We start from the raw sequence: 26,980 nt of genomic DNA on the forward strand, positions 1-26,980 counted from the left end.
TAAAACCTTCCGCTTGAGGCTAGAGCCCACTTCCTCCACCCTTCTTTGATCTCTGCAGAATTTTTCTTTTTTGGAAAAACCATACTGGCAAGCACACCAAACTCCTTCCACATACTTGAGATTTTACAGTGGCTTTTTTGGAACTCTGTTGTATTTTACATGTCAGTCGATCTCTGCTGGATGGGGCCCCACAAGGACCTGTTGACACCTCACAGCAGAATTTCACAAAATGTTCTAGGAAGAGATAATTTTCTAATTATAACACCAAATTCTGCTTATGAAAGCATTTTCCAACCACTCCATTTCCAGTGGTGGGAAGAGTCTGAGAGTGAAATTATCCTAGGGTGCATACTTTCTTTTCCTTTCTCCAAGTCCAATTCATTTTTTTTTTCTTTTTGGTATTAGGAAGTATTACCTAGAAAATGAGGCTTGCTTTCCAAAGGCTTACCTGAGAATGCAACCTTAAAGAAATATTGTTTTTTTCAGACTCACACCTGGAAGCAATGGAACCAGGGCTTATCCCCTGGACCAGCTATAATAGAACCCCAGAGGAATATTGCCTGTTACTTTTGGCCTCCTTGTTCTGTTCCTTCACTTTCTGGACAGCTCTTTCTCCAGCCACCAGTTAGAAAGGCAGCTCCCTCTCAGCCTTCAACATGTGGTTAAGCTTCCCTTTCAAAACAACCTTCCATGATAAGCTGATCTCAAACAAGTGGGGAATTCAATGGTTACCAGAGATTGGGAAAAGTGAGAAAAAGGAGATGGAGAGAGGACAGTTAATGAGTATCAGGTGCAGCTGGACAGAAGGACTTACTCTCATGGTCTATAGCACAGCAGAATAACTATGGTTGACAACAATTAATTTGATTTTTGGTGCTCCCAACGCAGAGGAATGATATGTTCCTGACATGATAATATGCCAATTGCCCTGATCTAATTATTACACATTGTATACATGAATTGAAAAGACACACTTTACCTATAAATATGTACTATGTGTCAATGTGTGTGGGGGGTGTGGGGGGTGTGTCTGTGTGTGTGTGTGTGTGTGTGTGTGTAGGACCCGCCTCCTGATCCATTATACCAGTATTCCCCAACTCTGGCCTGTGGATCACCTGCATCAGAATGACCCTCAATCCAGAGGCCTGAATGTTACCAAACTTTCAGAAGATTCTTATGCACACAAAAGTTTGAGAACCTCTGCTCTAACCTGAGTTAAATCTCATCATTATGGTAATGGACCTGACCTGTTGAATGTCTATCTCTAATGGATCATGAAGCTGTCAGTACAGGGACATAGTTGCAGAGCTTGGCACTCTCTGACTTGCAATAGTTGCTCAATAAATATTTGCTGACCCACATTGAAGTAAATTAATTTTTAAGAGCTGTTTTTCTTTCTTAAGGAAGGAATCCTCAGTTTCAGGAATTAATCTAATTTCACTTTTTAGAGATAGCAGTACAGCAATTAAAAGACACGTATATGAGGAATTTAGTAAAAGTTCAGTACCCAGTCAGGTGCAGAAGTGCATACCTGTAATCCCAGTGGCTCAGGAGGCTGAGGCAGGAGGATCACAAGTTCAAAGCCAGCCTCAGCAACTTAGCAAGGCCTTAAGCAACTTAGCAAGACCCTGTCTCAAAATTTTTAAAAAAATGATAATCTTAAAGGTGTTGGGGATGTGACTCAGTGGTAAAGCACCCTTGGATTCAATCCCTGGTACAAAAAAAAAAAACCCACAGAATTATCATACATCTTTCAGTATTGATCTCACCTTTTATATATTCCATTTGACCTTTATGAACACTAGCAATGTTCTGGATAGAACACAGACATTATCAATAACTAAAAGTTAATTTTTACCCAGAAGATGAGCCTTTTTGTATAATGTTTTTTGAAAGACTTAAAAGCAAAGCTTAAAACACAAAGAACTTTCACATAAAAATTCAGTTAAAGGGAGTGGCACATAAGGAAATCCTTTTTACTCACAACTCCATTTTCTCATGCCTAAAGAGGGCCTGACTCTTAGAATTATGTTGGTGTGAGAATGGGAGAGATCTCAGGACAATATGTGCTACTTTAATAGAGAGTATAATTTTTTATAAATCCATCCATTCATCAAAATGTCATTTACCTCTGCATTTTGTCAAATGTGTGTGTAGGTGTGCACATGCATACACATTTAACTCACTAAAACCATAGTGTCACAGGAATAGAATGCTGGGTTATGTGTTAAACTAGAAAAGATGACCTGGGAATCCCCGAGCAAAGGAGCAATGCTGTCATCAGTGGAACTGGGACATTTCCCAGATTTCAGACTGGGCTACTCACCAAATATTCTCTCTTCTTACTCCATCCACAAAAGAGGTGGCATCCAGCGGGAGGAGCAAGCTGTGACAGAGTGAAAGCCTCAGGGCAAATAAAATAAACCCACTCCATCATGCCCATCCCCACCAAGCACTAATAGAAGAATTTAAGGCATAGAAAAAAAAATAATAAAATTGTTTATTTTAAGGAATGCCAGTTATGTCTGAATAAAAGGGACATTGTTAAGCTAAGCTGTTTCCAGTGCCCCATAAACAAAATTCCAAGTACACTGAAGCTGAGGAAATTCAAGCATAAAGGAAGAGATTTCCACTGACCTTCTACAAGTTGAATCCACTGGGTCAGCTACTGTCAGGAGAAACAGCCAGTCTGTTGACTTTTAAGAACAATCTTTGTGCCAAGAACAGGTGTTATATTATTATTCCTATTTAACAGGTAAGACGATAGGTTCAGAGGCATTAAATAGCTAGTTGCATGCACACAAATAGTGATAAATTTATTATTAAAATCAGGCTACATTAGTTCAGGCATATACTTCATGCACTATTAAGACTCTGAAAACTTCTGCGTTAAGTCATAATCTCTTAATGAATCAGAAAAACGTGTAATTTTTTTGGTGTAATTCTGGTCCCACTCCAGGGCCTTGCCTATAGGAGAAATTCACCACTTTAACTTTCCCTAGGTAGCAAAGGGCAAATATGTCCTCAAACTATGCATGATGAAAGAGAGGGGGTCTAAGAGAGTCTGACTACCCTAGGCAATTTATTGTTACAATTCCAAGATGTTTCTAGATTTCCCCCCCCCCAGTTGCTAATCTTTGCAGTGGTCAGATTCTGCTTTTTTCCCTCATTATCTCACATATGAAGTCACCTCTTTTTCCGGTTTGGAAGTGAGGAGACAATTTGAAACACTTCTGACTTAGAGCAACAACAAGAAATAAGAGAAAGCAAAGGAAAAAACTGTGTGATAGTTATTCAGTAGTTGCATAAAAAAAAAAGATTGAATTAAGGTCTGAAAATGCAGGGAAAGTGAGTCACTTTAACAGAAACAAGTGTCATAGTCAACCATATGATTAATTGTTTTGTTTTCAGCCTTCTAAAAACACTTTCTCTTCGCTTCTCAAAGCTCTCTCCCCCACCCCCTGCTTTCTTTTTTTCAAAACTCCTGGGATTCTTTTGCACATCTGCAAAACCCATGTCAGTTCCAGGTTCCTCTTCTAGCATTGAACCAATCTGGCTTCCAGCCTTGGAAAAGGAAACCAGTTCTCACCAGACAAACAAATGGAGGTGACCTAATACTTGAGGGACACTGATAAATGGCAAAGGATTTCAGGCCCGTCTGGTCCTCAGACCACTGACAAACGGAACTATGTCAGAGGTCTGTGGCAAACTGACAAGGTTGTGAAAAAACAGGTGAATTTAACTTTCAGAGTAAAGGAAGAAGACGGTGATAGAATTATAGGATCAAACTAAGCAGGGTGATTCTTTTTTAACAGAATACTTTTAGGAAAATAATCATCAAAGTAAGGTTGATATTTTCTAACTCTCTCACACTTTAATGATGGTTTAGGTCTTCAAACTGAGGCTGGTAAAGGAAAAAAGGGGGTGGGGGTGCATTTTGATACTATCAATGAATAGAAGCAATGCTCCCGGTATGTGACTTTCTTTCCACTAATAAAAATAGTTGAGTCTTTCAGGGTTTCCTTGACCTTTATTAAATTCAGGTAAACTTGGAAGTGAACAAAACAGAAAACCTGTAGGTGTTGGAGAGGGATAAAGCCATATTTCAGAACGGGAGATTTTAAAAGGTTAGAAGAGAAGGCATTTAGGGCCATTTGGAGAAGAAACCAAAAATCAGATCCTATTATCCCACCAATAACTATGAAAAAAAAAACTGAGTTGTTTATGGCTATTCAAGTGTCACTTTCTTTGAGGGGGAAGGAAAAAAAAAAAAAGAAAGAAAATTCCGAACAATTCCTGGAAACCCTACCTCTCTAAGAAGATGGCATTTTTGTGAATTGAGAATAAAGGCATAAGGAACATATGGAGCACATTTCCCCGTTGAACACTGATTTGTTTAAAATTGAGGGGAAAACCACTTGGCAAGGTATACTGGCCAAGCCAATAGCAAAAGTCATTTCAGTTTACCCTGATTCCTTTCCATGGTCCACCTCCCAGCCTGCCGGACATCCGGGCACATGATTTATAAGCCCTGAACTGAAAACCAAGCAGCTAAGGGTGCCCAAAGAATGTAACTTTCTCTTGGCCTATGAAACACAGCCCTGCCCTTTTGGCCCCTATCTGCAGATAGCATGAGGGGAAACATCTAAATATTTTCCAGAAACAAAGTGAATTTCAAAAAGCTTCAGCAATAGCTGTTTTTTGAAGGATTACCTAGTCTAAAGAGGAGCTCCCAGAAGGGAATCAGGTACAAAACTTTTCCAAAGCTATGATTTACCACCCCCACCCCTGGCTTGCCCAGGTCTCCACTGGTTTTATTGCAGAAGGTCCCACATCCCTGGAAATCCCCTCAGTCCCAGGCAAACTGGGATGGTGGATCACTCAACTAGGAGTCTTAGAATTCCTTTCTGGCTCTAAAGTAGAGAAATAAAAAGTCCTACCAACACTGAGAATAATTCGTACAATTGAGCAAGACAAAAAAAAAAAAAAGTAATAAAAACTCTGTGAATAGTAGCTAGAGTCCTTGTTTTGAGGCAGACCTCTGTCCTGTGCTTTATGAACATCACCTCAGTTAAACCTGATTGCAGTCTTGAGAGCTACTTACTATTGTCCCCATTTTGCAGATGAGGAGTCCGAGTCACAGAGAAATTCAAGTAACATGCCCAATTTGCATAAAAAGTAAAGACAGAATGAATATCATGAAGTATGTTGAACTTTACTAAGAGTAGCCTCTTCCTTTCCACTTTCCACCACTTAAAGACTCCTCATGCCCCATGTGCAACTTCTTTAAGTTTTAGGATGGAATTAGAACAGGGCATATCCTTTCTCTTTTTTGCTACCCCAGGAATTTGCTAGATGCCAGATGCTCCCTGAAGAAACAGACTAAGGAAGAGAGAAACCAGTAAAGCTCCCGCTTGTTAAATGGCAATTGGTTTAGCACCTCCTAAAACAGAATCCATGAGCTTCTATGGAATAATGTTATAAACTCTTAACAGCAAGGTTACTTGAGACCTGCATCAGTAAGACCTGCAGTGCCTTCTCTCTAAAGCATTCTTTCAGCCGTTGATCCTGAGCACTGGGCAACCTCTTGTGAGTTAAGCACCCTGCCAGACGGCTGCTGTGAGCTCTGTTTAATCCTCCTCTCAAGGAGCAGTGGTATTGTTTGAATAAAGTTGCCACTATAATTGCTTGGTTTACCATTTAAGAGTATTACAGGCTCTAGGAGTGGATTTGTGAAGAAAAGACAATTTTTAAAATTTTAACAGTGTTCTATTGAGTATGTATTTGCACAAGAGAAAACAACTTGCCACTGGAGGGTTTATCTTATTAGGGGAAGCTGTTTTACTTAATCTGTTTTTTTTTTATATAAAAACAGAATGCTGGGAACTTGTGGATCTGATGAGAGGGGAGGAGAAAAAGGCAGTCAGGCTGTATCTCCAGATTAACACTTAAAATCAGGGCAAATGGAAAACATATCCAACTGGGAATCTGACCACAAATGCACTTGGATGACAAAGTCAGACTTTCACATTTTACATGAGAGCCTCTGACATACCTCTCCCTGGACATGTCTAAAACACATGTATTTATGATGAGTGGGCCAGAGACCACCACCACACAGTTGTGGTAGTAAGGCAAGTAGTTCTCTCTTTGTTTTAAATCCACACCATCTGTTTTTGACTTTGTGCTCTACTGGACTTCCTCAAATTTGACCCACCTCAATGCCACCACCATGGTATTACACTCTATTTCCCCCAAGCGTACCCTTCACTGTGAGAGCAAAGCATAAGCACTTGGACCAGCTGCTAAAGAAAGCAATTTCTAAAGCCTATCCCATCAAGTTTCCAATTCCTAAGGAAACAAAGGACTCAGGGAACTCTTGATTTTGGTGTCTAGTGCTTCCCATAATTTCAACAGAAGTAATGATGAAATAGAATCTATCCTGAGGAACTGACCTTTGTTCTGGGGCAGTTACAACTTCAATACCCTCTGCAACCTCCTGGCCACCTGTGAGTAGCTCCCTTCATGTTCTTTGGCTAATAATCCTAGGGATCTGTTTGCATTCATCCATCCATCAATCATATGTCCACCCATCCTTCATTCATTCAACAAATATGTGAACCATGATTTTAGGATCCAGAGTACAGCAAAGAAATTTCTTTCTCTAAAGGGGCTCTCACCCTAATAGGAAGACAGAAAATAAATAAGAAAACAAAATATTTTCAGATGACAAATGTCAAAGCATAAATTATGCTTCCAGAATTTTCATCTGTAATCACAGTCTTCAGCCTCTGATATATTTTTTTTTTCTGAATGCATCTCAAGACCAGCAAAAATTTATTGGAGTCAGAGCTAAACACACTGCAAAGATAAATAATTCTCCCTAGGCTCAGAGGAAGTAAGACAATAAGCAAAGATATGCCTTTTAATTCTGCAGTCCTCCCCTTGAAAGGAACAATTTGAGTCACTTGTAAGTGGGAATGCTAAAAGTGGTGTTTGGGTGGGGCTCTGAAATGTTTAGTCTCTAGACCAATCTGCAAGACTAGTGGCCTCCTGGAGATTACATCTCTGAACAGTCTATTATTTTTTCATATTTCATGGAGTCTGTAAGAGAGAATTAAAAGGTCTTATGCATTTATACTGGGTCATTTCTCAGATTGCCTTTTGTTAAAATAATTGTATTTTATACTGGTATAACCCTTTTCATCTATAAGTGTAAAAATGTGCAATTGGCAAACTGCTTGCTATGTACATCATTTGAGTCCAAATTTAACCCTAGTATGCCACCATCTCAGCTTGCCATGCTCTGTCATACAGTTTGGTGGTTGTAGGATCAGAAGTAATCTGGTAGAAGAGGGCAATAGTTCTTTCACTAGACTTAGTAACTGATTGGAGCAAGAATATAAGCAAAAGACTTCCCTGATCATTCTGATTTTCATGTTGGTTTGGAAGCACCCAGTCTGTCTGGATTCCTACAGTCTGGGAAAGCTCATAATTGTCAGACCCACATCTTTAACAAGAATCCAGGGAGTTGCATTCGGAAAAATTACTTCTAAGACATATATATTGGAAAGATTAGAACCAAAATGCAAATTCATTGAATCCCTGAAGTTAATACATAGATTATTTAATAGTACTGACAATAGTATTTTTATACACGTATTTTAAAGTCCTCTACATAAAGAAAGCTTATTAAATCAGAATTTCAGTCAGCACACTTTTAAACAATGCTGGACAAAATAGAAATCCAGACTAGAAATATAGCAGGTGGCCTTCCTGTCATATCAGATGACTCTTGACTCTTCTCTTCAGAAGATAAATTAGTTGCACAAGGCGAAATAGCAGTTAAGTCCTCAGCATTTCTTTGCATGACATTTGAACTTGGGGGAGGAGTGGGTGAGTATTTCTCTAACCCCTTGGTGCTGAATGTTTGACCTTAAAGCTTGCTGTTTGCTCCTTTTTTGTCTCAGTCCTCATGACTACAAATGCTATTATTAGTCATAAGATTGTTCAGTTCCTTTGAAATTCCAACCATGGTATTTGACTCTCTGCCCTCAACATATTAGGGAATTTAAAATCCTAATTATTTACAAAAGATCTAATTCTTCAGCATTTATTTTGCTTTTTCCTACCTCCATATGAAACCAAGACCTATAGTAAATGTTGTGCCCTTGTGTCCTCCGCTGAGAAAGAAAATAACATTTCCTAGGGGAAAGTGTCTAACTTTGTGTGTGGATAGCCCTGGAATCTCAGTCTGGCCACTGGTAAGTGACTTTATGAGACTCAAACCTGTATTTTGTACGGGGCATGATAGCCCATGTCTGTAATCCCAGAGACTCCAGAGACTAAGGCAGAAGAATCACAAGTTCAAGGACAGCCTCAGCAACTAATCGAGGCCCTAAGCAACTTAGCAAGACCTTATCTCAAGATAAAAAATAAAGAGGTCTGGGGATTTGGCTCCATAGTTAAGTGCCCCTGGGTACAATGTTCCTGGTACCAATTCCTGGTACCAAAAAAAAAAATCTATTTTGTACTATACACAGAAGACATTTGTGTAGGGAGTTATTATATAAATGATGTGTATTATTTATGAAATTTCTGGCAAAATAAGCATTCAGTAAGTAGCGAACATTATTTATTATCATCATCAACATCACTCATTTATGTAAAGGTAGGAACTAACTGAGCATTATTTTTCATTTCAGCTTATGTCTGGCAAGGCTTTTTTTAGCCTTAAAATCTTTACACTGATGATTTCACTTACATGTCCCCACAAAGTCCTGAAACATTCAACATACTACTTAAAATAATTCACTGAAGAGATACCTAGGCTGTTAGTTTAGTCTGAAAATCTATCCTACATCATCCATCATAAGAGTTCACATAGGTTTGAACATGCAAAAGGAAAAGATCGTCACACATCTTAGTGCTCAAAATGTTATTAGAAATTAAATGAATGAACCCTATTAATAGATGTGAAAACTGAAGCCTAAGTCATTTAAGTAACTTACAAGATCATGTTTTTTTAAGTAATGAGTTAATATTAGAACAAGACCAAGTCCAAATTAGGTTTATAACTTAAAACCTCTGACTCCGGTGATGTTTCTTATACTTTTAACTAATGGTGATTTTTCAGACAGCTTGACCTACCCAGTATTATAAACTGGGACTAGATAAAGATGGAACTAGATTACTTGTTGTCAGTAGAATTGCCCAGTTCAGATGCTCTCTGAAGTTCCTCCAGCTCTAAATATTTGACAGTTGTTCTACTTGCCACTTAGGATGTCCTTCATTGAAGGGACATGGGATGTTCATAGATCTTCACAGACTTTTCTTTTTACCAGACTAGCGTCCTTACAATTCCTGTTATCCACTGTGTATGATATTATCTTGATCATTTCTCATATGCATCTTATCTTCCCAGTCACATTGTCAGCTCTTTAAAGACAAGTACCAGGGCTTAGTTTTCTAATTTTTTGTGATGAACAAGCTCAGGGTAGAATTTCCTTTAATAGTTGATCAAGCAGCAGAGCAGAAAAGAGAATAAACATTTTCTTATTTCTCCAACCATTCTTAGTTAAGTTCTAGGAATCCACAAATATTAACACAAAAACTGATAACAGGCAAGTTTGATTTAGGTTTTGAACTAATTAGAACTAATCAGAGAGAACAGGACAGCAGATAGGCTGCTTCCAATCCTACTCTAAAATCCTTCTTTGAAATGTAGAGAAAATCCACTTAAGATTATAGGATGACTGATACTGTTACAAAATGAGATTTCTACCTATCTGTAGTATTAATTCTTGTTATGTGTCCCACCCTTAGATGTGAATATTTCCCCTAAGAAATACTTTTCTGAATCTATGTGATGAAAAATAGATAATTTGAGAGAATTTGATAATTAGTAAAAAAAAAAATCAATCTGCATACTTATATTAGAATGTTACCATGTCATTATATAGGGAAGTGACCTTAGAAAAGGATTTCTAATTCTAGCTTCTTTTTAATCAGTATGTATTTATTGAGTGCTTCATGACAATGATGATGATGATGATGATGATGATAGGCTATTGTGGATTTGAATTTTGAGTCCATTCTCTTTACTTGAATGGGCTAGGTACTTAGTATTTCTGTGCCTCACTTTCCTTACCTATTTAATAGGGTCAAAAATAGTAATAACTCAGAGATTTGTTGTAAGGATTAAAATGAGATAATACACGATAAAGCACCTAAATAAGAGTTTGACTTACAGTAAGCTCTCGGTAAATATGATCTTTTTATCATTAATCAAAGATTTAGAAAGACTTACCATATGCCAGGCTTTGTGTGTTGGGCAATTTTATATATTTTAGCAGATACAAATTTTTTAAAATTTTGTTTTTGTGTTAACTGATATATTTCAAACATCAAAAGGAATGCTTAACCCAGGGTAGACATTCAGGAAATAATTATTGCATGAGTGAAGGGTTTTATTTACTTTCCCACATCAGCTTTACAGTGTGGCAAGCACTCTGAATATATCAGTAAGTCAAAGAGTATTCTCACTTTCAGGCCTGGTGGGTAGGGTGGGGAAGTAGGACGGGGCAAGGCGAACAGACAAGTACCCCAGGGTTATGGCATAGGGGCCAAGCCCGGTGGCCGTGGTGCACATCTGTAATCCCAGCACCTCGGAAGGCTGAGGTAGGAGGATTGCAAATTCAAAGCCAGCCTCAGCAAAAACGAGACACTAAGCAAAACAGTGAGACTCTGTCTCTAAATAAAACACGAAATAGGGCTGGGGATGTGGCTCAGTGATTGAGTGCTCCAGAGTTCAATCCCTGCCCCCGCCCCCTCCCAAAAAAAAAATGAAAAGTAGCATAGGGCATTTTGGGTATGAGGAACACCTAATCCGTATTGCTGAAGTGTGAAGTGAAGAGAGGAGAAAGGACACTTAGAGATCAACAGGGCAGTGAGTGTCATACTGTGAACCCAGACTTGAACCTAATAGCATAGGGACCCTTAAATTACTTACACAGGTGAGTGAAATAGGTTTTGGTAACTCCCTCCAACCTCCCTCTGAATGCTCAGAGTTCTAATATTTGCATTAAGCTAGGCCACCTTTGCTATTCGTTTGCATATTTGCATATTTGTGAGTCCACATTGTCAGAATTATAATTGTTTATTATTATCAGACCCAAGCCTACATTTGAACATCTTAGTGACAGTGGTCTCTATGACCAAAACTATCCTAAAGCTTGTGGACCCAAATCCTATGAGTAGATGGTTCCTACTAAGAGTAGATCCACTTAGAAACGTTGTGTCATAGAATTTCTTAAAATTTCTCTCTAGCTACCTTCCCAATATCATATTATAATTGAGCCAATAAATATTTCTCCACCATGATAATAGCAAAGGAGGCGATTAACCTCTTGTACAGGGTAAACAAGCCTCAGAATGAGTTTAATTTTTATTATTTTCTAAAACTAAATGGCAAGTGGAGAATTTTCAGGGAAAGAAGTGGGTAGCAAAATGTAGAACAAAAAAGATCCAGATCCTTGAAGACTTTCTAACGCATTCTTGATGTTGATCTTAATGCACATTGTACTCTATTCCCTTGGGTGACCTCTGTATGGGCTCCCTGATAACCTGAATTTTTCTTTCCCAGAATTCAAGGTAATAGCATTATTTAAGTATAATCACAATATATAAGTCTTCATCAGGAACTTATTCACCAAAAAAGTTGCCTTTCTATAAACATATCATGCAAACTGACATAAATTAAAATATAAATTAATGAGACAACCTAAATTAAAACAAACTTTCCTGTCACTGAGCCATATGTGAATTGGTTCATGATAGCAGAAGGAGCTGCTTAGTGGTTATTGTGTGGAGAAAATCGAAAGAATAGGCCAGATGTTCAAAAGCTGGGACTTAGCACTGAACTATGCACTAAGAAAAGGCAAAGTTTATTTCAGGAATCAAAATGGGGGAAAGATCATCTAGATTAAGAACTTTTTTTTTTTTTAAAGAGAGAGTGAGAGAGGAGAGAGAGAGAGAGAATTTTTTTTAATATTTATTTTTTAGTTCTCGGCGGACACAACATCTTTGTTGGTATGTGGTGCTGAGGATCGAACCCGGGCCGCACGCATGCCAGGCGAGCGCGCTACCGCTTGAGCCACATCCCCAGCCCTAGATTAAGAACTTTGATGATGAAGGGTTTCTGAAAAGAGACAACAGGAAGAAAGACCCTCATAGGGTTCTCTTACCCTTCCTTTAACTTCTCTGTGTTGGTGGTGATTTCCACATGGTGAGAAAATTGAGAAGAGAAAGGACTGGACAGAAGAGGACAGGCAGACCGAAAAGAAAAAAAAAAAAAGAAAGTGAGAAAGAAGGGGATTAAAAGGTGAAAGAAGTGGGGAGCGCATTCTCTAAACCATCCAGAACACAGGAATTAACACCAAAGACGGTGAAGTGCGAGCTTGCCAGGCCTCTTGCTCACCACTAGCCCCAGCACCAAGCTGGGTGACTGCCAGGCGGCGCGCCTACTAGTCAAAAAGTGCAAATGTTACTCAGGGACATGTAATGTGAAGTATGTAGCATAAGATAGAACAAAAAGATTAACGGGAGCATTTTAAAAAGTCAGCTGACTTCTCAGCAGACCAGTCAGTGAACCAGTGAGTCCAGAGCCCTTGCTTTGTGCTCAGATGGCACAAGAAGCCATCAGAGCAACCCAGATGGACAGGGCTGAGACTGAAGGGAGGGGAGGCATAGTGGTGCTCAGAGGAAAGCAAAGGATGCTGAAAGCCAGGTAGATTTGTTGCCAAGACAAGAAAGTAAACTGCGGACAACCTCATAATAGAAGAGGGGCTTAAATTTATAACAAGTGTCCTTTCCACTTTGATATTTGGAGTATCACTAAATTCAGACTTCCCTTGTTGAATTAGCTATTAATTCAAGTACATTTTTCAAGCCAGGCAGCAGATGACTTATGAAAGACTTGTGTACAAGACAAGGGAAAGTCAGGCTGGTGTGGGGAAAGGCAAAAGAGCATCAGAAATGGCTGCCTTTAGCAGAAGACCTCAGAGAATATTGCACCAGCACTGGGTGTTTAAGAGGGAAGTGATATGGTTAGCCCCAATGTTCCCTTTGAGGCTTAATTCAAAGTGCAGCAAAAGTTTAAAGGGAAATGAAGAGAAAATTGACACTTGACAGGTAATCACGGGAGAAAAAGATCCTCCCCCAAAATATTGCTGCTGCAGTCTTTTTTTTTGAATGCCCTACTTTTGAGGAGCCTTTCAATAATATTTTTGAATTCCATAGTACTTAAGTTTTTGGAATAAAGGAATTATCTTTTAAAGGGAACTTTGTGTGTCATCAAAGTCTCAAAAGGCTCCTTTTATTAGTATGTACTTGAAAGATACCAGGACATGAAAGACAGGAAACAAATCCATGTGGACAGAGTACACTGAGAATGACAGCCTCCTTTCCAGATTGGCCTAAAAGTCACTTAATAAAAGCATATATGACATCAGTGGTCTTGCAAAAACATTCAGGAAATAATAAACTGAAAAATGATTCAACATATGCAAAAACTCATTAAGCTGTAAACTTACACCCTTTGACATTAATGTATCATATAAACCTGAATATATACCTGAGAGGAGTTACTTTAAAATATGTAATTTACAGCTCAATAGAGAATTTTAAAATGTAATTTATATGTTCTTCCTTGAGAAGTCAGCAATATGATGATATACATTGACCATTGTGGATAGAAGTAGTTAAAGGAAGTAGTTAAGGTAGTTAAGGGAAAATTGCTTTTTTTTTTCTTTTGGCTATGATACTTAGAACGTATTTATAGAATTGTTGAGTATTAAGGGTGAATAAAATCCTAAAATTATTTTGCCCTTCTCTCCATTATGGCAGAAAGCATTCCTTCCATCATGATATCTAAAGGCAAATTACTTGCCCAAGGTGTTAAGAGTTAGGGAGTGCCCATCTGTATCTTGAGACTAACTTCACCTGTTTCAAGAAAGCATAGAGTATGAACTCCAGTGTTCTTTTAGATTGTTATGATCTAACCAATAAAGTCTGGTTGGAATTAGAGAAATGGGACATATTGACGTGTCAATATTTGTAGAATTAACCTCTTGAAATCAATTATGAAAACACAATTTTAAGGAGTCTTTAGCAAGTTATCTGATCTTGAGGAAAAAGCCAGAGGCTTTTAAAAAGAAAAATATATATACATAAATAGATGACATCTGAAATAGAAGTCATGTGTGTCCAGGAAATAAGCAAAGCCTGAGGTGTGTGTTTCACAGCTGCATCTAGAGAAATGGCTATGGGGTAGGGGGGTAGTCGTCTCTTCTCTAATGAAGAAAAAAGAGGAAATGAATTTAAATTACAACCAAAGGAATTTAAGTTAGATGGAAAGATCTTATTGGCAGTGAAGGTTTTATAAACCCTGGAAAATATTCCTGGGGAAGTTTTCAAATTCCCTATCTGGATGTATTTAAAAGAAGAGAGATATCTATCAGCCCAGGGTGGATGAAGTAGAGACCTGCCTGGAATTTGCTTTCAGCTGAATTCTGTGAGTCCAGATTAGTTTCTGACAATGTTCAGGATGTCAAAGACAGAAAATGCTACACAATGGCAAACAATGTTGCCCTTAAAACTCAAACACACACACACACACACACACACACACACACACACACACACACACACACACCACCTCACCCAAAGCAACCATTTCCTTGGAAAATCAATTGGCGTTTGCTAGTTGGCTATAAGTGGAATGTACAATTATAATTCATTCTGGTTTTTATTTTCTTTTTAGCCTGCTTTCCACTGGAAAGAAGTCTTATGAAATCCCTCTGGCAGGCTATGCCCTGCTTAATACATTTTTATTTTCCTTCTCTGAGCTGGTTACAACCAAATCCCTTAGAAAATAACCTCAATCTAAGTAGTAATACTTGTGCCCCCAGAGTCTAAATCCATGAAGGAAATACCCTGTCCCCTCACTCCAAAGAGAAATTTCTTTCCCTCCCCATTGAAAGGAGAGGAATGAATCCACCACCACCATCACCACTCTTCTTCCTTGCCTTCACCCAGACTCCAACAAGTTCTATGCAACCTGCAGGATTTCCTCTCATTCCCAGCATACAAACAGCACATGCACTAACAGTTCATACAAAAGTCCCCTAATTTGTTGTACTTCTCTGTTTATACAGCTGTGCATCTGTTTGCCCCCATTGTCTTCACTGCATCAATTGTCTGCTTTTTATCGTGGGCTCCTAGAGGCAAGTTCTGGAATCTGTTTAATTTACTTTGCACAACGCTGCGTGTGCACATGCAGAAGGATCCTGCGAGATTGGGCCTTGCAGTAATGGTTCAGGCACGACAAGATGCTCAACATGAAAATATTACCCTGTATTAACCAAGTCAGGAGATAAGGGACTCAGTCTGCTGAGTCTGTGTCTTCCTCTGGTCCTCCAACACAGAGTACACAAAAGCCATAAATACTGCCAGGGATCATCAAAGCATTGAGCAGTGAGGACAAGGATCTGGTCAGCAACTAGAAGGGCTAATAAACCAGGGACAAAAATGCACAGAAAACACTAGGCACTGTGGCACAGGCCTGTAATCCCAGTGGCTAAGGAGGCTGAAGCAGGAGGATCATGAGTTCAAAGCCAGCCTCAGCAAAAGTGAGGCACTAAGCAACTCAGTGAGACCCTGTGTCTAAATAAAATACACAAAAGGGCTGAGGATGTGGCTCAGTGGTCAAGTGCCCCGGAGATCAATCACTGGTACTGAAAAAAAAAAATGCACAGAAAACAAGACTTTATTTGTCTGGGAGTTTGTCCTCCATCATGATCCTCCTTTCTCTTATGTATACACTGGATCTTGCTGTTTTTTTCAGTTCAGAGCATCATCAATTGACACCATTGCCACAGACACTCCACAGAAGATGACCAAGTCTCAAATACTCCACAGAAGACTATCAAATTCCCAGTATCTTGGCTTTCTTATTTCTTTATGTTTATAGCCTATAGGGAGCAAATTTATTTTTACTAGAATTCATATTTCTTTCTTCCCACCAATTTCTACACAAACACCCTTCAACCTCCCTTGATTATCAGTCTTGTTCACTGACCCAAGACAGCAGAGACGAGTCAATCCACATTTTGTTGAATTAAAAATTCCTAATGCCTATTTATTCCTAGGAGTCTTCAAAGTTAGGTTTTCAAAGGATAAAATGATGGATGAAAATCCTTCCCTCAAGGAAAAAAAAAAGTAAATGACATTTTATTTAATTCAACAAGTATTTTCTGAGAACCAATAATGAGCCATCCAGTGTGTGCTGGAGAAAGAGAGGGAAAAAACATAGAGAGAGAGAGAGAGAGAGAGAATGTATGTGTCTCTGAGAGAGAGTTAATTTAAGATTGCTTGATCACATTAAATGATCTTAAATATAAGAAAGTTGCTTTATTGTAGGTTTTGGTGAGGATTAACTGATATATACTTAAGCATAGAACCTGGCACAGAAGACATCCTCGATAAGTAATGGCTGTTACTATTACTGCTGAGTTATAGCTTCATTTATGGCATTTTTTAAAAGAGGACTTTCTCCGTAAATCAGAAATTTCAACTTGGACTATAGGTAGTATGATTTCATTTTTTGTGGGGAGAGGGGAAAACCATTACACTCAGATTTTTTTAAAAAGTACTGTCATCCAGAATATTGAAGTCAATATCTTCTCACCAAAAGTAGAGCTTGATCATATCCTGATGCCCAAAGTGTGATTCCCATCCTGTTCTTCCTACAAAGGTACCTACCAGGGTGTGTCAGAACATTGTTCCTATCCCGACACACAGCACATTTTTCTCTACTTCTTGTTCCTTCTACTATGGTCTGGCTCATGGTTACTTCACTAAAAAAAATGACTACAAAAACTGGTTGAAGTTTTGTCACAATGATTTAAAAGATTGGTTCTTAAACTGGAAAAATCTAGTTTTTTTTTTGGGGGGGGTGGTGTACCAGGATTGAACTCAGGGGCACTCAACAACTGCGCCACATTTTGTAATAGGGGAGCCCTATTTTGTATTTTATTTAGAAACAGAGTCTTGGTGAGTTGCTTAGCACCTCACTTTTGCTAAGGCTTTGAACTCTTTATCCTCCTGTCTCAGCCTCTTAAGCCACTGGGATTACAGGCATGCACCACTATGATGGGCATAAATATACTTTTAAATAGAGATAAAACTAAATCCAATTTTATTCTATCAAGGATTTTTTTAAATTTTCCCAATTGCTTCTCAGGTCATCTTAGGTGAGATGTAATATTTAATTAATCAATTACTAAATCAATTGCACAGATGAATATATAAATTTATTATAATGCAAATTACAATAATTTATTATAACACAAATTACAAGATGATTAAATGCAAGAATTTAATGATATAATTTCAAGAATTTCATGATATATTTACCTTTTTGGTTTTGGTTCAACTTAAGATTTGCTCCATAATACCAAATATCTAGATAAAGGTAAACTTCATGCCAGATTCTTTTTGATTATTCATCATTTGCCATAGTCTCCCTTTTTCTCATACTATGTTATTTGGAAGACCTCTGGCCATGTCTTAGAAAACCATTATATTCTCAGTATCTTATTCTGATTGTTCATCAATGGTTTTATTTTAAAAGGGCTAGAATTTTACCTTTCACATTGCTTCATTGGGGATAAGAAACATCTGGGAAACATTTGATATATTTCTGCTATTGCAAAAGTGTCAGGTATATACACCTAGAATAAAAATTTCAGAGATATTTTCTTCAAATATCACCATTTAAATTGTAGTAAGGGCCTAGTTTTAGATTCCAATCATGGAAGCTTCTGTTCTTCAGCTCTCTAAACTAAAGGCACCATTTATCCAATTTATTCACATATTGAAGTGTTAATTTCTCATTCCTACCTTCCTTGTTCTAAACTAGTAATACCCAAAGATTTCACATATGCCTTAGGTACTGAGATATTCTCAGTTTTTTCTTGAACAAAGTCATCTAGACTTTGCTTCTTTGGACTTTGTAATGATGAAATGCAGTCTTGAGACCATTATGTGGGTTTTAATAAACAAATGAAAATTAATGTCTTTCAAATCATAAGGTAATTAAAAGAAAGCCAGTGATCTATCAATTCAGACCCACAGTGATGGCTTAGTACAACCTTAGGATAAATTTCCCTTATTTTAATTTATCAACATGTATTTCTTAATTAAGAACAAATCCTTTCAAGTAGAAATGAACTTGACAATCAGAGTTTTATCTGATAGTGTAAAACCTGGAGTCTTTGTGAGAAAATGGGTTCTCTCCATCCTTCCAAACATTTCAAGGAGTCATGAAACCAAATCAGCTGCAATGCTCTATTGGAACACAAGATCAGCTTCCAGGAAACCTCAAGTACCAGTTGTCTTTCTCTAATTCCACAGGATGGGCAATTCCTGTGGAAATCTTGCATTCAATTTAATGGCATTGTTGATTAATTAACATTTGTCAGGCAACTGTCACAAATCAGTAAAATAAAATATAGTATCCCCTGAAACACTTGAAACTAAACCCTAGGATGATGTCAGTGGGGCAAAAGGCATTTCCTTTGCTTTGCTAATTCCTGATTCACCAATCTTCTCCTTCAATATTGTGTAAAATAACAGAAACTTTCATCTCACTGCCTTTCTTCATTTATTGCACAAGTCTCAGGATTAGTTGAGACTCAACAGATAACACAATTAGCAAGGAGAATGGCTGAAGAGACTTGTTTAGCAAACTTGTGTTTCCTTTCCTTTAAGCAGCTTAAGAATGTGATCAACCTGGAGGAAATTCAAAACTATTGGAGATAGAAGATGTTGAGCCACATACTGAAACTTTTGCCTAAATGTCTGAGAGAGTGCTATATACTTTCTGAAATGTTATGGCATGTCTGTAGATAGCAATTCAGAATAACAGTTCAGATTTTTTTTCTCATGGGCTTTATAAAAATAGGACTCATTACTGCAGAGTCTTCAATATGGTTATTGAAGTCCACCCCATAAACTTCTTCATCCCAGAGTAGAAGGTTTGATTTCCATCCACCCAGTCTACTCAATGGAATCATGAGGACATCTCATTCTAGAGGCTTGTATTTCGCCAATCTCAAAAAATTAAATCCTTTTTTCAACCCTTTCAGTGATGAAAGAGAAGTCTTTTTAGTAAAACTTGTTCCTTGTCCAGTAAATAAATCATGCATTCAGCGCAATACAAATATTGATAGGAGGTAAACATTCTTCATTTCAAAGCAAGAAGCCTGTTAAGTGGTGACATAGTTTAAAAGTATCTGATTTGACAGGGGAATTCTCTTCATCCTTCTGAAAAAAAAAAATTGTTATGCTGTTGTGATTTTGTTTGTGTTTTTTTTTTCTTTTTCAAAATCAAAGCAATGTACTTAACTCTAATCAGAGCCATCAAAATCTTTCAAAAGGCTCATGTAGTTTATAATTTCTGTCTTAAAAAAATCTCAAGTGCTATTGCTTTTGCCCTGCTAAGTTCTGTGTTTCAGAAGTACAAAAAGTGTTTCTTTATAAGGAGTCCAATAAGTATTTATGAAACACCTACCATGTGCCAGGCTGGGTTCTGGTTGCAAAACAAGCAAGTTCCCAGAGTTCAAGAAGGAGTTGAAGGAGGAAGAGTTCATGTTGAGGAAGAATATAAGTGTAATGGTTTGGATATGAGATGTCCCCCCAAAAGTTCCCGAATTATTTCAGGAATATTTAGTGGTAAAATGATTAGATTATGAGAGCTGTAAACAGCCCGTCCATTGTAGTTTGAATGGATTAGCTGGACGGTAACTATACACAAGTGAAGTGGGACTGAAGGAGGCGCGTCACTGGGGCCTGCTCTGGAAGGGTGCACCTTTCCCTTTCTCTCTCTGCTTCCTGGCTGCAATAGCTGAGTAGCTTTCCTTCCCATGCCATTCTTCTGTGATATTCTGTCCCACTTTGAGCCCAGAGAAATGGAGTCTGCTGACCATGAACTGAACTGTGAAAATGTGAGCCCAAAATAAAACTTTTATAAGATATTTTAGTCACAATAATGAAAGCCTAACACAATAAGTAAATAAGACACATACTTAAGTAAGAAAAATATAACTTCTACTATAGAAGTAAAGAGAATTATATTAAAGAAATATGAAGATGAGTGATTGACTCTAGGTTGGATAATCAAGAAAGAACTTCTTGTGGAAGTGACATTTAAGGAAAGATTTAAAAGGCAAAAATCCCAGCCATGCAGTGTTCTGGGGAAAAAGCATTCCAGACAGAGGAAGATCAAAGGACTAAAAGTGAGGACCAACACTATTTCCATAAGAGGGCCAGTATGGCTAGAGGATACAGGACAAGAAGGGGAAGACAAGGTTGGCAGGTAGAAGAAGTAAGAATCCTGTGAGGAGAGAAGTTCAGAGTCATTCTATGTGCTGCCAGTAGCCACTGGATGTAAGAGCAGGGATATATAAACTGGAGAATAACATGATCTGATTTACATTTTTCAAAGCTTACCTTTATCTGCTGTATAGAGAACAAGAATGGATGTATATTTATTATAATTGGAACCACTGAAGAATTGTAAGCAAACTCATTTATTTTACTTTTTGTTTTCAAAATTTCTGACTGTGATATAGGGAGTAAATAATGATAGAAAGGGATACATGGAGAGAGGAAGCCAGGTGGAAAAACTTTGAGTGAATTTGGAAAGTAATCTGAATTTGGATATGTAGCTCAAATGGTGTCCTTGGGTGGAAAGAAAAGAGACAAAATTATTGGAAAACTATTGTGTTTATTATTTACAAATACATCCATATAAAACTATTATGCATTATTATTCATAAATATATAACTTCATTTAATAATCACTATAACAAATGAAATAGGTACTTAGACCCATTTTTCTTGCATGAAAACTAGAAAGTCTTATGATGTTAATTAAATTTGGAAAATCAACTTTCCAAATACTTAACAAAAGTAAATGACAAATCCAAAATTCAATGCTCAGTCTATATGACCATAAAGCCTTCGATTTTTCTACTTTGCTGTGGTGTCCCCAGGTCAGAATTAACAAATAAAATATCTTCAAATTCTAATTCTAAATAATAAAATAATATTCTACAGTATAAAGTACATAGTCTATTTAACTGTCTTGATTGACAGACAGTAAGTTTGTTTTTGTATTTTGCTTCCATAAGTAGCACTGTGATAAACACCTTATTATTTTACCTTATTTCTGGTGACTTCATGACCTGAATTTCTAAATCCCTAGAATCATCAGGGAAAATAAATAATTTTAAAGCTCTGAATATATAACATTATTTATTTTACAGAAAATTTGTGCAATTTATACTCTCACTTAACCCAAAACAACATTAAATAATTTTTTTCTTCTTTGCCAACCTGATGACCAAAATCTTAACTTCATCATTAAATTTTCATTGTCTTCATTACTACTGAGGTTAAATGCTTATTAGCCTTTATTTATTTCTCCTTTTTTAAATTATCTGTTCACTTAAATTTCAACTTTACTATATAGTATTGATATTTTTCTCTTTTATGGAAAGAATATTAACACTGTTTCAACTTTTGCCAATAATTTCTCAGGATGTCTTTTACATTCAAGTTTTTTTTTAAAGAGAGAGAGGCAGAGAGAGAGAGAATTTTAATATTTATTTTTTAGTTTTCGGCAGACACAACATCTTTGTTTGTATGTGGTGCTGAGGATCGAACCCTGGCCACACACGCATGCCAGGAGAGCACGCTACCGCTTGAGCCACATCCCCAGCCCTCAAGTTTTTAATTTTTATAAAAAATATACATATAAGAGGGTATACTTTAGTTATCTTTTCTATATAACAAACCACATCTAAGTTTAGTAGTTTAAAACAACAAAAGTTTACTTTACCTCACAATTTTATGATTGAGAATTCAGGAAGATCTAGGAGCTTTTTTCTGCTCTCATGGCTTACTCACCTGGCAAAATGGCTGATCTCTAGGGCCCCAAATGGTTTCACTGATATATTTACCATCCTAACAAGGATAGAAGAAAACCTGAGCTTTGCTGGTATTGTCAATGGGAGCACTTACATGTGACTTCTCCTGGATGATGGTCTTAAGGTAGTCAGACTTCTTACTTGAGTAAGAAGTAAGGGCTCAAAAAACAGCATTACAACAAGGAAGCAGCTTAACGGGCATTTCTCACTCAGCTTCAGAAGTTACACTGCCTCCTCCACTGGGCTGCATTGGTCAAAGCAGTTGTAAGCTCTCCCAGATTCAATGGTAAGGAACACAGAGGAGAGTCAAAGAACTCTTGGCCATCTTTAAAACCTGCAGAGGGTTTCAAGGGAAGAAACAATTCCCCTTCACCTTTCAATTTTGTTCATGATGATTTTTATATGAAATTGTTTTTAAGTATTTATATAAATTTATTTCTTTTTTTCTTTATGGCTTATTTCATTACTTTGTACTTCTTTTTTTTAATTTTTTCTAATTAGTTATACATGACAGTAGAATGCATTTTGGCACACTGTACACAAATGGAGCACACTTCTCATTCCTTGATTTTTGTGGACATACATGGTGCAAAGTCACACCAGTCATGTAATCATACATATATATAGACTAATAATGTCTGTATCATTTTACTGTCCTCCCCTCCCCTTTCTCCCCCCTGCCCAATCCAAAGTTCCTCCATTGTTCCCTACCCCTCTGCCATTATGGATCAGCATCCACTTACCAGAGAAAATATTCAGCCTTTGGTTTCTTGGGTTTGGCTTATTTCACTTAGCATGATATTCTCCAGCTCCATCCATTTACCTGTAAATGCCATGATTTTATTCTTCTTTAAGGCTGAGTAATATTCCCTTGTGTATATATACCACAGTTTCTTTATCCATTCATCTGTTGAAGGGCATCTAGGTTGGTTCTATAATTTAGCTATTGTGAATTGAGCTGCTATAAACAATGATGTGGCTGTGCCACTGTAGTATGCTGTTTTAAGTCCCTTGGGTATAAACCAAGGAGTAGGATAGCTGGATCAAAAGAGAGTTCCATTCCCAGTTTTCTGAGGAATCTCTATACTGCTTTCCAGAGCAGTTGCACCAATTGGCAGTCCCACCAGCAATGTATGAGTGTATCTTTTTCCCCACTTCTTTGTTGACACTTACTATTACTTGTATTCTTGATGATGGGCATTCTGGCTGGAGTGAGATGAAATCTTAGAATAGTTTTGATTTGCATTTCTCTAATTGCTAGAGATGTTGAACATTTTTTCATGTATTTGTTGACAGATTATATTTCTTCTTCTGTGAAGTTTCTATTCAGTTCCTTAGTCCATTTATTGACTGGGTTATTTGGGTTTTGGTTTTAAGCTTTCATTTGCAAAGTGTCCACAAAAATCAAGGACATGATTCCTTCAACTAATATATTTAAATTCTTCTAACTTTAGATCCTAGATATTGTGGCTTCATTCATTTAACTTAATTTTTAATTTTTTTCATCCCTAATTTTTTTATCAGTGATACATTTGAAAATTCATCTAATAAATGCAGATTCGACCATACATTTAATTATGCAATTGCTGTGTGAAGAGGAGGAAATCTAACTAACTAGTTCTTGCTTAGTACTTTGCCACATTTCTGGATCATCCTTTGAAAAATACTGAATTGCATATTGCCTGTGCAGCCAGTAGTGTCCTTCAAGTCTTGCAGTGATGCTTAAATGTTGAATAATTTGATTCATTTCGTAAACAGTGATTGTAGCACTTTTTCCTACAGAGTTATGAATGGTCTAGTTAAAAAAAAAGAGCGTCATTACATTAATAGCAACCAAAAAATCTTTTATTCATAATTATTTTAAAGGACATTTTTCTGGATGATAGAGAGGAAAGAACACCTTTTAAACATATGTGGCAAACACTTAATAAATGTTAAACGATATTGCTAGTCTCGAGGTTTAAAAATGGCAGCTGAGGTCTCTCTGATTTCCTGTGCTTCCAATGTTGCATTTTAAAAACAATCTACCTCTGTGTGTATCTCTGAAAGTTGTTCAGAGAGAAGTAAATTGCATTAGGTATATAGCATACACAAAATAATAATCTTTAGAACTTCTTTTTCCTGTGTATATTTCTCCTCTTGTCTTTTTACCATAACCAAAAGGAAATAATAAATTTCAGAAGACAACTTTGGAAAAAATACTATGATCTAATGCAGTTAGTCACAATGAGGTCAGGAGCTGTGTCCAATTTCTTCCATACATTCTATTAGTGAAGCTTTAGTACAAGTATTAAGCATTGTACCTTATACCTGGTGGGTTCTCAAGAAAGATTCATTGAAGAATGATACAGCAACAGCCACAAAAATATTTATCAGCCCATTTCTGATATCCAATCAGAATTTGGAGGGTTTCTTTTTCATTGGTATCGTTTTCATATCTATTTCTGATTGCAGAATCATACTACATGAGCAGTGAATGGGAAAAGCCAAGCTCTTGAGTCCCTTTAGTTATCAAACTTCATTACTAGAGATAATCTGAGATCCCATGGCTTTCCAGAAATGGAAGAGTCTCAAATCACCTATGGCTCACCCAAACTTTACTAATGTGTGAATATCCACAAGTTGAGCTAAAGTTCCGAATGCTGCTGGATCTACCCTTTGGGCCTGAACAAACATCATGCAGGCTCCATAGTGAAGGCCATATGTCAGAATACAAGGGTGGGACTTGACTTTGGGGACACTTCTGTTTTATAGATATTTAGCAGATAGAAGACATCCATTTTTGTGTTGAGTACCAAATACAGAGAAACTCTAGAACATTTCTCTCCAATGTGATAGACACTAGCCACTAGTTCTATAGTTTAGTTAGAATTAATTAAAATTAAAGAAGTGAAATTTTAGTTCTTCAGTCACAGTAGCCACATTTCAAGAGATCAAAAGCAATATGTGACAAGTGACTACCATATTGAACAGTATAAATATAGAACATATGCATTATTCCAGAAAGTTTTATTGGACAGTACTACTCTAGAATATGTCACTTATATCACACTACTAAAACTCTAAATTGGATACTCAATTCTGCACTCATTTCTTAATTTAACAAACACTTTCTTTCAAATCTTTTTATGTACCTCAATGTCTAAGGTTGTTCCTGCTTAAATCTGTTTTAAATAATAAATATGAAAATTTCCTAAGCAAGGTTCTGTGAAACACACCAAAAAATAAAAATAAAAATAGAAAATGACTGTTACTTCACACACAAGTAACTATAACAATATATGTGTAAATTTCTGAAATTCAGTTCAAGTAGAGAGAAATCACATAATGTTTCTTAAAAACTCAAGATGATAAAGAATTTATAAAGTATATTCAAGCAGTTAAACGGTATCAAAATTCAAACTAAAACCTAAAAATGTTGCCAAATTAAAGTTCTATCAATTCTGACTTGGTAAATAACTAAGAATAATGTGTAACTCAAATACTGTTGTTTAAAAATTTGGTAGAAAATGTATTGCTCAAAAAAGCTCACTTTTTTTACACAAACCTAGCTTTTCTTCCTGAAGTATTACTTCCTCAAACATGTACTTCCTCTATAACAAAATTCCAAATATTTTATAAAATTATCTCAAATCTATATTAATGAGAATTGAATTAGTGAAGCTTTAGTACATAAAAAGATATGCAATACATTGTCTATTTGGACAAAAACTATATATATATAACCTATGCATCAGTCAGCTTGCTATACTGTATCAAAAAAACAGTAATAATCAACTTAAAAAGAGGAAACATTTTATTTTAGTTCATGGCTTCAGAGCTTTCCGTCCATGGTCATTTGACCTTGTTATTTTGGGCCAGTGGCAGCACAGTGCATCATGGCAGAATTGAGTGGCAGAGGAGGCTGCTCATCAACCTCATGGCAGCAAGGAAGCTAGAGAGAGAGAAAGGAGGGGCCTGGGTTCCAATATCCCCTTCAAGAGCATGCCCCACAATGACCTCACTTCCTTCCACTAGGCCTTACCTGCTAAATGTTCCACTTCCCAATAGCCCCACAGCTGGTAACCAAGCCTTGACTCAACTGGGGTACATTCTGGATCCAAACTATAGCAATATATGTACAGAAAATAAATAAATGCATACTTGGTTACACAGAAATGAAAAATATATACTCCTATTCAACATAAAAGTATCTCTCTTATATCCTAAACACGCACTTAAATTTTTGATATATAATAGCATTTTTAATGAAGTACGTGTTTATACATTCTTATCATGTAATTTTTCCTATGATCCAGAAACTTTGATAGTAATTCTGCTTTTTATTGTCTTTCCAATTGAGTAAAAAGAGTCCTCTCTTTTCTACTTTAGAAGCTGTTCTAGAAGTAGAGGAGCATCTGGCGAAGAGACAGAAGCCAGCCCCAGGGGTGCCACAGCAAGGCATAAGCAGGGACTTTGGTCCTCGATTCCACAGGCCAGCCAAGTCTAAATGTAAGTGTGGGGGCTGGAGCCCAGCCTTGGGGTGGTCCACGGCGAAGCAGCCAATCTCTGTCCAGGAGCATACTGGCATTTGACAGACAGGTGTCCAGCCTTCCTAGACATTCTATCTCCCATCCTATCTACACCTCTACAAAAGCCTCAGACCATGGCTACTAATATCAGGTTTTTGAATCCCCTATAGTAAAATTCTGTGCAGAGTGTGATCCTCGCTGATTTTTAAGTCCAGCATGTTGAAATTGAGTCTTAAAATAATCATTTCCATAGGACCTGACTAGGTATCCAAGTGTTCACCAGATGCTAGCAACTAGAATTTGCAAAGGAAAATTGCTAACTTAAGCTTCTTTTCATGATTCAGCAGAGGATTTTAAGTAATAAAAGATCTGGAGATTTGTAAAATAAATAATTCCAGTGCAAATGGGAAAATTAAA

The 26,980-nt window shown here is 37.1% G+C and overlaps 1 protein-coding gene across 3 annotated transcripts in view; it reads left to right on the forward strand.

Moving 5' to 3' along the window:
- Positions 1-26,980, forward strand: part of Col8a1 (collagen type VIII alpha 1 chain) — a 155,314-nt gene that overhangs the window by 70,450 nt on the left and 57,884 nt on the right. For 2 of the 3 annotated variants that reach the window (XM_026402435.2, XM_026402437.2), the window contains exon 2: positions 26,424-26,543. The gene's annotated coding sequence lies outside the window, so the exon portion shown is untranslated. The remainder of the gene's footprint in view (positions 1-26,423; positions 26,544-26,980) is intronic. The other variant, XM_077794415.1, reaches the window with a different exon arrangement.

This window comes from Urocitellus parryii, chromosome 2, assembly GCF_045843805.1.
Source record: "Urocitellus parryii isolate mUroPar1 chromosome 2, mUroPar1.hap1, whole genome shotgun sequence".
NCBI classification, from domain to species: Eukaryota; Metazoa; Chordata; class Mammalia; order Rodentia; family Sciuridae; genus Urocitellus; species Urocitellus parryii.